The 17,309-nt window shown below is 38.8% G+C and overlaps 1 protein-coding gene and 1 long non-coding RNA gene across 8 annotated transcripts in view; one reads left to right on the forward strand and one right to left on the reverse strand.

The window, feature by feature from the left end:
- Positions 1–17,309, forward strand: part of fbrsl1 (fibrosin-like 1) — a 330,172-nt gene that overhangs the window by 26,140 nt on the left and 286,723 nt on the right. The gene's annotated exons all lie outside the window — the stretch shown is intronic.
- On the reverse strand, positions 967–16,109 carry LOC147147767 (uncharacterized). Its single transcript, XR_015086926.1, has 3 exons — positions 16,074–16,109; positions 11,615–11,813; positions 967–1,075 (listed from the first exon to the last, which is right to left on the reverse strand). It is a non-coding gene; the product is annotated as an uncharacterized LOC147147767 (long non-coding RNA).

The following is a 17,309-nucleotide window of genomic DNA, read 5'->3' on the forward strand; positions in this document are numbered from 1 at the left end:
ACATAAATCACGTTTTGTAATTTATTTATTTAAAAGGGACAGTGCATATTAATGAACATTTACATGTAAATATGCCAGATTTAGAACACGGCTACTTTCTATCTGCAGTCCCTGGCAGGTCAGAAGAAGTAACATTACAATAACAGCAACAATAAAGGGAAGGGAAAAAAAAACAACACAGAACAACTGAAACACCAACAACAAACAAACAAACAAACAAAAATAATAATAACAAGAAGGCACATAGAAGCTTGATTTAATATTGCTGACAGATCTGCTTTCTTTTGTTTTTGCCAGAACTTCACTCATTATGTTGCTTATTTATGGCCTAAATATAATCTAAATTCTTCAGTTCATGCTTTTTCTTTCATGTTTTTGTACTTGAAAATCCCTCTATGTTAAATTAATACTCAAGAACTAAATATTGTAAAACAATCAAAGGTTCTGCATTAAGGGACCAAAACAGAGGTTATTTTATTCATTATATGTGCCATTCTTTTAATACAGTATTTGGCCAATTAATTGTGTATCAGATTTTTTTTCTGACAAATATCAGAATTGGGATTGACCTCAAAACATCCATACCAGTCCAGGGCCCTAATGCCTCTAATAAATAGACACTAATTGGTAGTCTTCCTGTGATCATTTTGGTCCATTGTGATTGGGAATTAGTTACCAAGCTTCTAATTGATTTGATACGCTGTTGATTCCAAATTCCGAATATGACTTTAGAATATAATTTGTCTGCACAAGCTGAGTGACCACTTATCTATTCAACTTAATTACAACATACCGTCTAACAGTATGCTAAACATATCATCTCTTGTATTACATTGTCACATTGTGATGCACAGGGAATTAAATGAAAAAAATAACAAATAAAAGTCCATTAGACTAAATGCATTTTTAATTATCCTTATGGCGAAACTGGGTCATCACTGCAGCAGGAAAGAGGATCATGCCGTACACAAGAACACGATGACTATTTATTGAACATGAAGGTAAATGCATACATTGAAGAGTCAACTGCATCATCCTCCAAAGAATTTAAATGTCAGGGTAGATAAGGGCGAATCTAGTGGGGAAAAAAAAGAATAGATAAAGCAAAAGAAGCAAGTAGTAGCGGTGTAACTGGTCTTATATTGCTTTATGCTGTTACTGTGATTGCCTTCTCAGATATGTGAAAGATAAAGCACAGTGCTGATAGAGCAGAACAGCTTGCAGTAAATCCTTATTATCCCTGAAGGGACATTTGCTTTATAGCAACCAATCTGTACACACCGCTGAAAAAAAGTAGCAGGTACAAAGTTGCATGAAATGTGAACATAACGTATTTCCTATTGCTGCAGATATCTTCATTAGTTGGACCACAAATACATTCATAAATATAAATTCTGGACTTAAGGCTCTATTTTACTGGATTGCCCTCAGTTTTTATGAAATGGAGCTATTAACATAGATTTTGACTTTATTTCCCTTTTTGGATTAACTACTTGCACAATCGGCACTCATGCGATCACACATCTCCCATGCTTTGTCAGTAATGTAGCAACATGAGCTCCCTTGGTTGAACGTGTATAATTGTGACAAGTGCCTCATGTTCCGCAACTTGAAGGGAATTTTAGAGTTTATTGATGTGTTTCTGTGTGTATGCATTGTTTGAAGGTGGACATACTCGTTAACACCGTAGCACATTGCTGTATATCCAGCAATATATATTTATTCATTCATTGATTGATTTATTCCTAGGGAATAATGATAGAAATTATCAAATAATTATAAGGCGACTTCCGTCCCCATAAATCCCCAAAAGTTAACTAACCAATCTTTAAAGGAATAGAATTGATCACAAAATGCACAAATGGCTATTATAATATGTTCTCTCTTTTGGGTAAGATTTGAAATCAATGCAAGTCCTCAGTTAAGGTAGAGAAGATGCTACAGTCAGATAGATTGAAAACACTATAACTAGATTTGGAAACACTTAACACTAAAATGTCATTACATTAAAAAAGAAATCACATTTGCTTTTAGTCTCGTCACCCATGAGCAATGAAGACACTTTGGAGAAAACACAAAGACACTATTATCTTACTTCAAGGTATTCAGCTTAAATGTTTATTAAAGAAAGGTTTGTTATTACACACGTGGACACAGACACACATGCACAATTCCGGTCGGGATTGTTAGTAGGGCTTGGGACAAAATGCAGTACAGCAATAGAATGATGAAGGGTGTAGTCTCACTGGGATTGTTCTATTGTGCCATGGCAGGTTGCGCGTACGCAGAGTGTCTAGATCGTGTCTGTGGGCGCCGGTGGTATCTTTGCCTTTTTCGCCCTCCTCTCCTTCTTCTCCATCCACCTCTCAGGAATAATGCCAAGTACAGCATCTTATGTTATTATTTTAATGTATTTTATTTATTTTTTTTATACCAAGCATGTTGATGTAAATTTCGACTTAACCGGGGAAATCCGACATACGCCGAAATTCAGGTTACATCGCCAGTGTAGGAATGGAACTCGTTCGTAAATTGAGGACTCCCCGTATATACTGTATCAGCTGTGACTATTTTAGCAGTTTTAACCCTCAAACCAGAATTCAGCCAGTGAGTCACATTATTTATAAAGAGGGGAGATAAACTGTTGACCTTGCTTCATTTCTCCATATCCAGCTGACTCTGACATGAACAAGGACACTCAAGGATGGAATACAAGATGGTACCAAGAGAAAGAGAGAGCGTGTATGTGTGGGTCCGTGCATGTGTGCTTGCATTCATGGTTGGGAATGCACGTGCGTTGACGCGTTAAAGGGATGGTTGGGCCGGGATGGCCATATTTTTACTAACAAGTTCATTTTATATATTTTTTGATCAGGAAAATGAATAGAGTTGTAATTTTCTATTTTATCAATAAATTTGGAAGAAATTAGGAAATAAGTGACTCCATGAATAACGCCTCTTGTTAATGAGGAGAATGGCCGCGCCCTTTACCGTTTTAGATTTATGCTGGGATGAGTGCACACTGCTACTTTGCTTAAAAAAAAACAAAAATAAAACACTGCTTCTTTGCTGATCATAGTTAGGACGGGCAAGGCATTTAAGTCAGGATATTTACAGAGACTGAAGTAGGAATGAGTGGACGTGCACATTTATTTGGATGAGGAATGGCCACAGTTTTTTCGACCGATAACACGCCGTCCAATGGAACGTAACAGCCGAAATGGTGCGTTGGGGGGCGGGGTGGGGGGTGGGACTAAAGATCCATGCTTGCCTGATTGCTTGCCCACTGCCAGTCGCCGTCTGCCTCCCAAGAGTTGACACGAGTTTAGCGTCGCTAAATGTCCGAAATATAACCAGTCGGAGTTCATGTGCGCATTCATGCTCTTGTCCACTTCAGCCTGTGTATCGCCACGGTATTTTTGATTTTGTGGAGGTGATCATGATGAGTACGTTTTATGTAAATAAATCCAAACTATTGTGCAGAACACTTTTATACTTTCACAGGTTGAAGTGGACAAGAGTAGTAATGTGCATTTGCATTTTGGTGGCGATCGGTCGCCGTTTTAGACAACAGAACTGACAAAGCGAGCAATATTACCACCTTGCCTCCCTCCCGTGACGTAGACCGCTGAGACCGAAAAAATAACAAAGGGGCGGGGCAATTTGTCGTAAATCTAATCACAAAAAAAGCCCTTAAATCACTGCAGAGTCTTTTGAGGAGGGCATTTTAGTACTGATGTCATTTTTACGTGCAAACCTATTATATAAGTGCCAATGTTAAGCTCATCCGAGTGTCACTTTAATGTGCAAAGGATAAGACAAACCTTATTACATGGCTTCTATTGAGGATGTTCAAAACCACTTTTTTTTAGATCGATAATAGTACTAGTATTCAAGTCTTGAGTATTCACCAATACCGATAACAAGTAACTTCTACCACTTGTACATTTGAGACTTAAATTAAATAAACTAATGACAGTTAATTTTAAAGAAAGACTATTTGTTTATTTCTGGATAAAAGGCAGAAGAGTCACTGTGTAATACAGAATTTAAGTTCAAAATAAAACACAAACAACTCACTCTGATTTAGGATACAGTTGTAATAAATTAACACAAGTTCAAAATAAAATTGACTACTTCCTGAGTTTTAGTCTTTGTTACAAACAAATTTGAACCGCAAAATAATTCAGGTTGTCAGGTCTGTTAACTGTTAAGTATTAATCAGACACTGGAAAATAGGGTTGGGAGATGTAGCTGAAAAATTGAACACAATATAGTATTTCATATCAGCCAATATTGATAAATATTGATTTACCCCAACAAAATTAACGAAAATAATACATGGCTTAAAATATAAAATACAGCCATTCAGAGGAAAAATACAATTTATATTACAAAATATACAAGTTTGTAAGTTGTAAGTAGGCAACAGGTGAATAAAGCATTCTGTATGATACACACAATTAACTCATTCACTGCCATTGGCAAATTTACTTGTCTTTTCACAGTCCAGCCATTCAATCCCAGGAACTTATTTATATATATTTTTAAATGTTTTCAAACGTTAGGGTAAAAGAGGGTCTGAAAATGTCTGGCAGTGAATGAGTTAAGTAAAAGTGCTATGCTCTCTGTACTGCATTCGAAAGAATAAAATAGACCTTATTAATGCACTGAATAATAACAACATTCTATTTTTCCTCAGTTGATAAAAGCGGGTAATATTGTGAAGTAAGTATATGCATCATATATAGTAATGTAGAAAGTTATCAGACCATCCAGATTGATTTAGCAAATAAATATACATTTTGGTAGCAACACTCTAGTAATGCACTCTAAGCTCTAACATAAACAAAAACAAACACATACTTACAGAAATTGCATCTTAATGGGCATTTGAGAGGACTGACATAGCCTATTGTTTGTCATTTACTTCTGGATAATAAAACGGCCACAAGAGAGCAAAAATAACTAATATTGTTGATTGTTATTATTGATAGATTTTGCGTGTACTCGATACCTTAAAACAAGGCCAGTATCAACCCGATACTGATCCCTAGTATTGGTACTCACCCATCCCTAATACAGAAACATGATTTTAATGAGCATTCCTGCGAGCGTTTCCAGCTGCAGGCTACATATCGTTGCTGTCGGGCGGAATTCTCGTAGTGACAAAATGACAACTTTATAGGAGGTAAAAACAAAAAAAGAAAACAGCTTCTTTGAGTTCCCAGCCACCGCTTCGTTCGGTTTGTATTACACCTTATGTTGCTATTGCACACTCACGTCCATGTAATACTACCTAAAAAATACATCCAATCGTTAATTTAACGAGTACAAAAACCAAGCCAGTGGCAGCCGAGTACTTCAAAGTCCACGATCATGTTAAGCCCCCATTGTGCAAAAAGCCTTTGAAGACATCACACCAGCAAATGTCTGCACAATACAATACAATACATCTTCATTCAGGCTACAACACATTCACAAAACGCCTTCTTAAAGGTTGAAAGCCATGAGCGATGCAATAAATAAAACAATGAGACTACTATCCGCGTCTATAAAGTGGATATTAAAATGAAACGGAGGCTTACCTCCGTCACACACGATCGAGGGTCCTTCTGCAACAACTCATCACTCTGATCTGTATTAAACAAACAAGTCAACTTAAAGCGAACCTTACTATTTTCACTCGTTTTTGTCTAAAAAAAACCAAAACAACAAAACAAAACGCCCAGGCGGTAGATAGAGGCGGCCATTTACGCTACACGGATTCCGCACATGGAGGAAACGGAATTCGTATCACCGCACCTCCGCAACACTCAAACATACAGGTAAGTTGCTTTCAAGAGCGGCTGTGAACATGTTTTTTTTATTTGTGTATTTGCTACTTTTGCTGCTTTAAATTGGCTAAAATTGGATACAAATTACAAAGTAGAAACAGCTCATTAGAATTGATTTGTGAAGAAAAAAAAAAAAAAAAAAGGATCATAATTGGACACATGAGATTTTCGCCGGACAGCGGCGATATGTTCCTTTAGGAGTTTTGCATAGCACTGCTTGGTGCTACGGACAAAGTCCAGGAGACTTTAACTGTGATACTGAGCAGGTCATGTGAGTGGTGCGGTGTGGGGGCGGGGGCAGGTGATTTCCTGTGGAGGCCAGTCAGCTCGGGGTGAACACCAGTGTCTAGTGTTGTGTTACAACGCAATGCAGCTGCAGCTGGTTAATGCAGCCCTGCACTTTCATCAGTAGCAGTGATTCTGCCAGGAAATCACATGCAAAAATGGAATTACTAATGGTGTATAATGTGTGTAATAACTTACAATACATACATTCATTAGAGTAGGGTTGGGTAATAAGACCTTTTAAAAAAATCTGTGATTTCCGATTTCAAATATTTAATTTTTTTCCCCCTTCACTTTTTAAAAACACAAATGACATAAAAGACAATGTTCCAATCAAGCTTTTTTTCCTCCTAACATTTGCTTTATTTCCCCAGATACCAAAACTATCAGTCTTAACTTTTATCAACTTCCATAGAAATAAGTGAAGCACATGTTTTACTTTACAGACAATGTGAAAACAAGTGCTTCCTCTTTTTTTTGTCAAACATGTATGTCAACACAATCCTTAAAGGAAGTCAAGTCAAAAATGTTCTTGACAATATGTTTGATCTACTAGTCTAAACATAGTATTCTATTCTGATTAATGTTGCATTTGTGGAATACCAATTAAGCAGCAAAATCCACACGGTTTTATCCATCTCAGATGGCGGCCATTTTGCCACGTGCTGTAAACTGAAAACAGCATCACAGTGCCTAAGAGATCAGCTTGAGAATGTCACCATGTGACCAAAGCCAGAAAAAAGGGGAGCCGTGATTGGTCGTTACTTGAGCCCTTTGGCACTGTGGTACTTTTGTGAAACTTTGGTGAAATCTGACATATCTCTCCTATTCACCATTAAAGGTTGTGTAAATCAGCCGTTAGGGTGAAAACTCAACTCATGATATATGCAGTCATATATGTAACTTTACAACACATACTGGCTGTACATATTACCATTGCAAATATAAGTGCATGCATGTACTTGGTTGTATTTTTATCATTGGAGTCTCCAGCAGTGTCTGAAGATCCTGCTATGCAGTGACAACATAATCCTCACTGTAATCATGGTACTGTCCGTAACTCTATGAATAATGGCATTTCTATTTGTACCTTTGACTGATTACTGCTGTTCTTATTGGATACAGAATATTGTGTTACATGGCTGGAATCCTGAATTATTTGTATTTGTTCGGTCAGTGAACCTAGCGTCTCCTGGCACTGTGTTAAGTCAAGTCAAGTTTATTTCCTTAACCTCAAGGAAGGGCGTCACCATGCTCAAGATAAAGGTGATACACCGAGTGTCTGTGCTCCAATTGTTGATTAGAATGTTTAAAAAAGTTCAAACAATTAATACCAATGGCAACCATCTGTATATGTATTGTTAGGCAAGAAGTGCTAAATCAGGCAAGACTTAGCAAATACATGTATATCCATATATCCACGATTAATTGTGGTGGATGTTTATATATCTTTTATCCCTCTATCTTTTTACATTTCCCCCCAAATGGAATTACAAATCACTTTGGGTAAAGGCAAGTTAAAGAGGAAAGCTGTCATGTTGACAGTAGAACTGGAAAAAAAAACAAAAAAAACGTCTCCTCTCAGCAGACCTAATTTCAGCCAAGGAATTCTGTGTATACATGTGGAGAAATACAGCCAGCTAGTTAAGAAATTCATCAAATAAATATTGAAAGTAAAGCAAACGTATTTCTGACCTGCTGGTCTGATTGTACAATCCATTCCCACATTCTTCTACTGACAACCTTAAAAGTAACAGATTTACTTTAGTCAACACTTAGATAACTTGTTTATCTTCAACCTAACCAACATCATAATGCTAAAATGCCAAACTTAAGGCTGTAGAACAAGATACCACAAGGCAGATTTTTACATTTTTATTTTTTAAATTCGGAGTTTATTTCAACATTCAATATTTAGTTTAGTTTACAGGTCATCATATTGTTTTAACCAGTACTTGGAGGTTTGCTATGCGGCTATGCTTGCTACAGCCTGATTTGTTAATGCCTGTTCAGTGTGGAATGTGCTTAATGTACAGTGCTTCTTAACACATTTTATCAGGACTATGCAGTATGAGGAAATGATCTAATTACTCTAGACTCTTTAAAATATATGACACCTCAATATAATAACATTTTGTACAGGAACGATTGACTTTCAACCTGAATTTATGTTTTCGTACCCAGCTTTTAATGCCTCACATGGCTTTTGCAAGAAGAAGGCTTTGTTATGTTAAAGCAGCACTGGGCAAGAAATCGAATTTAATACGATTTTTTCACAACTCTTTTGATGAAACATTGACTTACAAGTACAGTAGTTGAATGGGACTTCATGCCCTGAGGGGGTCTGTATCGTTTTTAATGGCACTAAGCACCTTTGAGGAGGATGGGATCAATCCTGACACACAAAACAATGCAAATGTCCTGAATTGCTTTACGGCATACTCACTTCCTCCTTTCGCTATAAGGACGGCTCAGGATTTCACGACACTACGCGCTGGCATGCATGGGAAATGTGGTTGATTTTTGTCAACACTACCGCTGTTGTCCACATGGCGGCGCCATAATAAACACAAACTGACATATGACACAGTGTTGCCTTAAGCAGAGCTGGGCATTCCAATCAATCAATCCACCCATGTGACGGACCGGTCCATCTATCCTCCTATGACGGACGCCTATTTTGTAGGCGATAAACGATAGATGGAAAATTTAAACAAATAGTCGGACGAAGCATAGTCAGAAGCCCATTTTTTTCCGCCTATGTAACCGTCTATTTTCGCAGTGAGGCTTCAATGTCCGCGGCGAGACTCACGTTTGCCGCTGCCGAGGTCCACAGAGGTACATAAAGGTTTCCTTTGAGGACCTTTTTGGACCTTTATGGATCTTTGAGGACCTCAGCTGTGGCCAACAGGAAATGAAAGCCTCGCCGTGAGGTCCTCAAAGGTCCTAAAAGGAGAGACTTCCATGCCACGGTGAGTCTTTAGGTTCAAATGTTGCCCAGCGGGGGTCGGGGTTGGTGGTGGGGTCCTAGTAGTAATTTGACAAAGTCGTTAATCGGAAACGCTATTGGAGGCCTGTTTAAAATGATAGGTGTACCGGCCTATAGGTTAGTGGGTCACACCTCTTTGGTGGCTGTGCGCGTTTTCACACTTTTACATTGGTGGATGTGTCAGAAGCAAGACAGGAGAATCGCAGTGCCTTGAAAGTGTGCAAGAAATGCGCGTAAGGAATTGACTTGAATATGCTCATATGTGTCACCCTCTGCGGACAATAACACTTGACAGGCATGCAGCAAATTGTATCGAAATAAAATAGAGGTTATATTAGATTTCAATCACCACAGTGTATGTTTTTTTTCTTTTTCACTTTTTACAGATTTACCTACTTTTTGCTCCCCAAAAGTACCCCCTCTGATATATTTAATATGCTGTCTACTTTGTTTGTTCATTGAGACTTTGAGTAGTATACTTTTTAGCCCTTGGCAGTGCTGCCTGCTACATTTGAAGTTACTGTTTTTGAGGTAGTCTTTGCTCGCAGATTCATCCAAACCCAGTGGCTTTTGAGATGCTTTTAGATAGTTAGCGTCAACTGTGCCATGTATTCACAGCAGGATTGGTGTAACACGTCCCTCAATTTGTCCTTGTGAGTCTGCAGCAGCTCAGTCAAAGCTGCATTTTCAAGTGTTAGTCTCATCTGATGCCCATGACTAAGAAACAAATTCTGAAGCTCATTTCATCAAAACTGTCAGTAGTGAAAATTGTTTGCTTTCGTGTTCAGTTCTATGCATGAGAAATTCTGATAGTAACACCATCTACTTTCTGCTCTTTCATCATTCTAATTATAAAATCATTCAGAAACTGCAGTATGTAATTTGGAACCATGGCACACATTTGGGGTTTTTGAAAAATCGAGTCAAAGGGCAAACGATACCTAATCAAAACAGTAACGGGTCATATGATCCATCTCAACAGTTTTAATAAATTAGACCAACGAGATGTAGATTTATTACTCTTCACCAATGCTAAACAGTGCTTAGTAGGTTCTGCTTGTAGTATTTATTATCTGGTTGCAAGTTTTATCATCCAAAAGGTTGTTTCTTTGCAGATGATCTTGACAGCCATCAAAATGTATATTTCTCAAATGTCTGGAGATACTTTTCCTGTGGCTGAAAATACGTCACATGTATGCAGTGAACACAGAACATACAGGCAGATATCAGAATGGTTTGTCAGGCTTTTAGCCTACTTAGTATCTGAATCTGCACTAATCTTATAAATCGGATGCAACTCGGCATGAAATGGTTTACTGATAGACCATAATAACATATAAAATGCTAAAAAAAAAATTTGAATATAAGAAGACAAGAGAAACTCATTAATCCTGAAGGAGATGAAAGACAAAGATGACTGTTTAACACCTGAATTAGATGGCAGTTGTACATTGAAACTAGTAGAGGAAAAAAAAGAACACTTCAGCGGTGAATTATAAAGTGCCAGTACAATTTTAGGAAAAAAACAAGGATCGGAAGCAGAACACAAAACTCAAATGTAGTACATGACCCTACTGATTGGCTAGAAAATGGTTGTGTGCTTGGGTCAAACCCATAATCAGCTAAGCCAAATAAGTTATCGCACCATTCTTAGAGCTAGGGTTTTTCCGTTACTTACTCACAGCCAAAAGGGTGTTTTGGATTACAAATTGCTGACTACACATTCAATGGTTACAATAAATCAGTGTAAATAATGTTTTTTGCTGAATACATTATGCATGAATGACATTAATCTTTGAAATAGAATATACCACCCAGGCAGAGGGACAGGTCAGTCAATAGCCAAGTCCTGATCTGTGTATAGTGTGAGGGAGCCCTGCTGCTAAGTTGCTTGCCCTGCAGCTCAACATCTGCTGAGCGCAGGAAGCATTTGAAGGATAATTAAAAAGACCGGCTTCAAAATAATTTCCAGACTCCCATGGCTAAGCAGCAACATGCTGCTCAACAACAAGAACTGCAATTGTTGGTAATGCGCATGAATACCAATTTTAAACATTAACAAGCTGATACTGAGTCACCTTTCCAACACTGAAAGGGGTCTGATTGTTTTGTTTCTAATGGGGATTCATTCGTCAGGGAACTGGTGATGAATATGCCAACCATGTTAACTTATATTACATTATTTAGGATAGTGGGTTTATGTTTTAACAGAATTATATTTTAGTCCACTCACTGTCAGTGGGTTTCGGCTCACACTGAGAAGCTAATAGAGCCTAGTCACTAAAGCTTCACAAGTAGAATTTTTTTCCTCTGACATTTGCAGTAAAGAGAGATATAAAACTTTATTTCATTTTTTGAACGTTGAGAGGTCAATATCACTTCCTCTAACACCTGAAAGCTGAAACCATTTATTGGCTTTATGAATTTCCTGTAGAAATCACTTAATTGAGGAGATGCTTTTTTGTCTCTGTATTGTTCTTGGCATAACTGCAGAAAATCTTACTTGTTCATTCTTAGTTGTTCTAAGATGATCCAATTGCGCTATATCCAGCAGTGCTTGTGTGTGAATAAAGTCCAGCCAGCCTGCATCTCTTCAGCCTGCCTCCTTTGTGGAACACCAATCATGTGGATAGTACCCAGAATGGAGGGCCAGCTGTCCTTTTCCTGCCAAGTCATGTGCAAGTCACAAAGCTGCAGCAGCACTTGAAAGAGAAAGCAATAATCAATTTTATAGAGTTTCACTCTGAAAGCATTGTCTTGTTTTCTAGGCCTGACAATTTAGGACTGAGGAGCAAGCAGTTGCATTTGCTGTTTTAATGGAATACACCACGCTTTATTGTCCAGAACCCCATGCTGTCTAGAATTAAAGTCAATTGTGGGGTTTCTGTATAATCCCAACACATTTCAAGAGCCCTAAATTTGGAGTCACATTATGTTCCGTGCTGTTTTAGCAAGTCAATGAAGTGTTAGTTAACATAACAGCTGTTATTCAAGGTTAAGGCACTAAAGAAGGGACTGTCCTGAACTTGAATTTACCACAGCATATTGATTTCCAGTGGGCTTGTAAACAGAATCCAAATCTGTTTTCTGTACGTGATATCTGTAAGTGTTTACGGCTTCCACAACTGGCTTTTGTTGGAGAACACAGTGGTTGATTTGCTCTCAGGCTTCAAAGTCTTTTGTCCAAGCCAGTAAGCTTTACTAAAGCACTGCTGCAGCTGTAATACTTGCTGTAGCACTATTCGTCTACTTTCCAGGGAAATGGTCTCCCTGCTTCATGACAAAAAGAAGCCTGCTTTGCTTATTCAACCTCCTTCTTATCTGCGCAGTTTGTCATTCAGAGAATATTTTGGGGCGATGATGGCCACATACCAAGTCTTCTCCTGAGTTGATTGCTAAACCAGTCTCTGTTTGAAAAAAATAAGTGTAAATAAACTTGTAGTCATCGCTCCCTTTTAGTCTTTAAATACAGTATTTAAATGCCTATTAAATTCATATCATGTTATTAAGAAACAAATGTACGAAACATGAAAATAAATGCTTGTTACCAAGGCTACAACCGTAACACACTCATGGACAAATTGAGAGCTTTTAAACATCTTTGCCATGGTAATGCCTTGTGTCCACACGTGGCCCTGATGTGTTCAGTGACCTTTGACCAATTGCTTTCATTTAATTACTGTGCTCACCCATGCAGTGTCTGGGGTGTGATGACACAGTGCTCCCCAGGGAGCAGGTTCAGGATCATGTAGGTCACTGTCTCAATGATACTGCTCCTCCTATGTACAATGGCACAGAGGTCGACTGAGTCTGACTGTGCTTGAGATGGGCACCTCGCAAACCAAGTGCCTTTAAGTGCCTTTATTCCTTGATTGTGTTTTGGTTGGGTCAACACCTTTACACCGGGACTTGTGTCCATGCAACTGATACACGGACAGCCTCTTACTGTGTCACTCATAGTTCACAGGTTTATGGAGCAGCTGGCATATTGTTTACACTTTGCCTAGATTCAGGGCCGGTCCATGCCAATGTGGCACGCTAGGTGAGATTTTATATGGTGCCCAACTCCATCAACATTTTACACATGCTTACAAAAGAACAGAGCTGGGCAGCGACCCTCCATCTCCGATTTCTGTCCTGCATATTCAACCGACCCACGTGGTCCCAGCTCGTCCTTCGACGTAGACAGCCAATCGGCGTCGTTTACATAATCTTTACGTCACGCCAGGTGCCGCACAAGCAGACACGCCGCCAAACAAAGAAAAATATCAATACTTAGGTAGACTGACGCATGGGCACTAGTCTAAAACGTCCAAAAAAACAAATTGGATGTGGCTTTTATATTAGACGTCTGTTTGTTGTGGCCATGCCTGTACTTAGTTCACAGTGGACATGCTATGAGTTGATTGAATTAATTCACATCAGCTGCTCTGAAACCAAATACTGAGAGTTTTTGACTTTAGAGGAAGTCAATTTGGAGCTCAGGTTAAGAGTGTTTTGAATGTCCTTTCTGAAATATGCCCCTGAAACAGTGGCAGTTCTACGCCAGTTTTACTGAAGCTGGGCTCAGAGGATTTGTCAAGAGGGGTATATTCAACATGTTTCTAATTAACATTAGTTAACCGTATCACAACGCAAAGCCAGGCAAACCTGCACCAGTAGTGCAATAAAGGGATGGTGGGGATGGCCATGTTTCCACTAACAAGTTCATTTTATATATTTTTTGATCAGGAAAATGTAAAGAGTTGTTAATTTCTAACTTATCAATAAATTTGGGAGAAATTAGGAGATAAGTGACTCCATGAATAACACCCCTTGTTAATGAGAAGAATGGCCGCGCCCCCTAGCGTTCTATCCCTGTTTGGCCGGAGTCACAGGAGTAACCGATTCCAAACTCTCCATTGGAAATCATTGTACTTTCATTGCTTATAACGGCCAAAAACGGCGATCAATTGGCACCAAAATTTATGTGGACATCTCTACTAATGCCCACTTCAACATATCAAAAGGATTAACCTCTCTGTGGCTGACTTATATGAGAATGAGGAAATGTGGAAGTGAGCAGAACTACATAGGCTGGGACCAGTGCACACTGCTTCTTTGCTTAAAAAAAAACAAAAAAAAACACTGCTTCTTTACTGATCACGGTTAGGATGAGCGAGGCATTTAACATCGGTCAGGATATTTACAGAGACTGAAGTGGAAATGAGACGTGCACATTTATTTGGATGAGGAATGGCCCCAGTTTTTCGACTGTCAACACGCCGTCCAATTTGGAACGTAAACAGCCGAAAAGGTGAGTTCCAAAGCGGCCACGCTCGGTTGTGGAGTCAGCCTTGCTGGAACTTTTTGTTCGCTGAACATTAGGGGTGTAACGGTACACGTGTGTGTATTAATACGTTTCGGTATGGCATGTTCGGTTCGGTCCACTTATTAGCGCGAGCTTACACATAGGCGCAATTGACTGTTGCATGCGGGAGAGGAGAGGGGCGGCACAACAGGGAGAGCCAGAACGGAGCCAGAGCTCGAAGGTCCCCCCGTACACTGCAGTCTCCTGTTTGGGAACATTCTGGCTGTCCTGTTAAAATCGCTGATGGGGAAAAGTACGTGGTTGAATCCGAAAGTTGTGTGCCGACATTGGTACATGAGATGGGTGGCGGGTAGCATGTCTAACATGCACGGCATCATCCGACTGTGAATGTTTCTTAGACGACGGAGCAAAAACGGCAAACTTAAATAGCGAGATTTTCATATTGTAGCGTCTTCCAGGAACGGTATCACGTTAATTACGGTATCACATTTTTATTAATCCAAGCACAACTGCTCAGGCGGGCTCTTCTTTCTCTCTTGCTACGGTGCATTCATGAACCTCGGAAACATCACAACTCAGCAACACACAAATCCGACCACAACACAGATAAGCCAATTCGTTACAATATGCTGTTGAACATTCAAAGATTTCAATGCCTAAAAAGTGTATACAATTTCAAAAAGACTTTTTAAAGTTACCGTATTTTTTTCCATTATAAAAATTTGTTCCAATATCATTAGCAATAATTGTAACTGTTGTTGTATGTACTTTTTTCATCAAAAAGTGTATATATGTACTGTAACGACAACCTGTCTGTAACTTGAATACTTCATAGGCTGTTGCTGCTGAGTGTTTAAAGATTTCAGTGTCTTAATAATTTACAAAATTAAGAGATCTTTATTGTTAGTGTATTTTTTATTCTGGTGTAATTTCTTAGAATATCACCCGAATGGTGCGCTTGTATTTATTTTTTTGAAAAAAAGTACCGTTTACCTGTCATCTTTTCAAAATAAACATATTTAAAAAAAAAAAAATCTGTTTTTTTGTACCGAAAATATACTGAACTGAAGTTTCCCAAAAACCGAACCGAAACGTGATTTAGCGTACCGTTACACCCCTACTGAACATTGACACTTGTTCGATGAGGGCTTAACTCACTCTCTGGTGGCTCTCTTTCTGACAACGCACGCGACTGCTTGGGAGGCAACCCTGCGACTTGAAGATGGACGCAGGTTGGACGCAGAGTAAGGAGCTAATGTTGTTGTGCTAACGCCTTTGTTTTAACGGCCTGAAGCTAATTGTTGCTAAACCGCTGTCCCAATCCTACCTTTAACCAGGGAGGGTCTCCCTCCTGAGACACGAGTTTAGCGTCGCTAAATGTCTGCAATATAACCAGTCGGGGTTCGTGTGCGCATTCATGCTCTTGTCCACTTCAGCCTGTGTAAGCGGAGAAGCGATCGCCACGGTATTTTTTGATATTGTGGAGGTGATCATGATGAGATCACGTTTTATGTCAATACATCCAAACTATTGTGCAGAAGACTTTTATACTTTCACAGTGAAGTGGAGAAGAGTGGTAATGTGCATCTGCATTTTGGTGGTGATCGGTCACCATTTTAGACAACAGAACTGACAAAGCGAGCAATATTACCACGCTTGGTCCCCTCCCGTGACGCGGACAGCTGAGACTGAAAACATAACTTAAGCCACGCCCCAAAAAGAGGCGGGGAAATTTGTCATAAACCTAATCTCAAAAAAAGCCCTTAAATCACTACAGAGTCTTTTGAGGTGGGCATTTTAGTACTATTGTCATTTTTTCATGCACACCTATTATATAAGTGCCAATGTTAAGCTCACCCAAGTGTCTCTCTAAATGTTATTTATAGATGGGTTGCTGAAATGTTATGTATTCCTCTCTATTGCTCTTTTTCTATAGTTTAAATGGAGAGAAAAAAATGACATTATGTCCTAGTTCTGCGCCATAAAGACGAATAACAATGAGGCACATTGAGACTTAGCCAGGAAGATGAAGAGAAGAAAGTTGAGAGCGCCACAGAGAGAGAGCCAGAGGACTCGGAAGACATCTTTTTTTTTTTTTTTTAAGAGAGACAGGACACAGAGCTGGAAAGAAAAACAAATAAAGATCCTGAGAGTGAGGAGGTTGAGAGTGAGAGACAAGGAGAGTGTGAGACAGAGACAGAAAACAGAGGTATGTGCATCCACAAGCACTAAACCAACAAGTTTGTGATTTTGGGGGAAAACAAAACAAACATTTACCTACAATCCTCCAATGTGTATGTGTGTGTGTGTGTGGGGGGGGAGAGTTTGTGTCCATTTTTAAATAAAATGATATTCAAATGAAAATTAATTGTTTATTTTACAAGGATAAAACATACAACACCGCCTTTAAATAGGGCAAAATGTGATTCATGTTAGAGGTCTGGCTTCAACCAAGTCTTAGGTCAGTGTTTAGATTAAATAAACTCTAATCTTCTAAATACAATAAAAATACAATTAAACAATACAAACAATGAATAGCACTGATGAATAAATACAAAGAACCAATTTAGACAATAGCAATAGTATGTCTCATCATTTTGAAATATAGTCAAAAAGCGATGGAGAGGAATACAGAAAATATTATTTAAATGACATTTGATATAACGAGCAACTGTTGGCAGCTTTCTTGTTTTTGTTTTGTGGTACAGGTTACTAATGTTAGCAAGAAGCATGCAATCAACTCATCAGAATTTTGAACATGGTTAAAAATGTATCTGTGACAAGAATAATGGTTTGAGACCATTCAAATTGTTGGCAAACGTCATTGCGACTGCTTGTGACATTGAACTAACTCTGATGAACAAACAGTATTTGCCAGGTGCGCGCA

The sequence above is a fragment of the Filicampus tigris genome, chromosome 5, assembly GCF_054856515.1.
Source record: "Filicampus tigris isolate MCC_2025a chromosome 5, RoL_Ftig_1.0, whole genome shotgun sequence".
In the NCBI taxonomy this organism is placed as follows: domain Eukaryota; kingdom Metazoa; phylum Chordata; class Actinopteri; order Syngnathiformes; family Syngnathidae; genus Filicampus; species Filicampus tigris.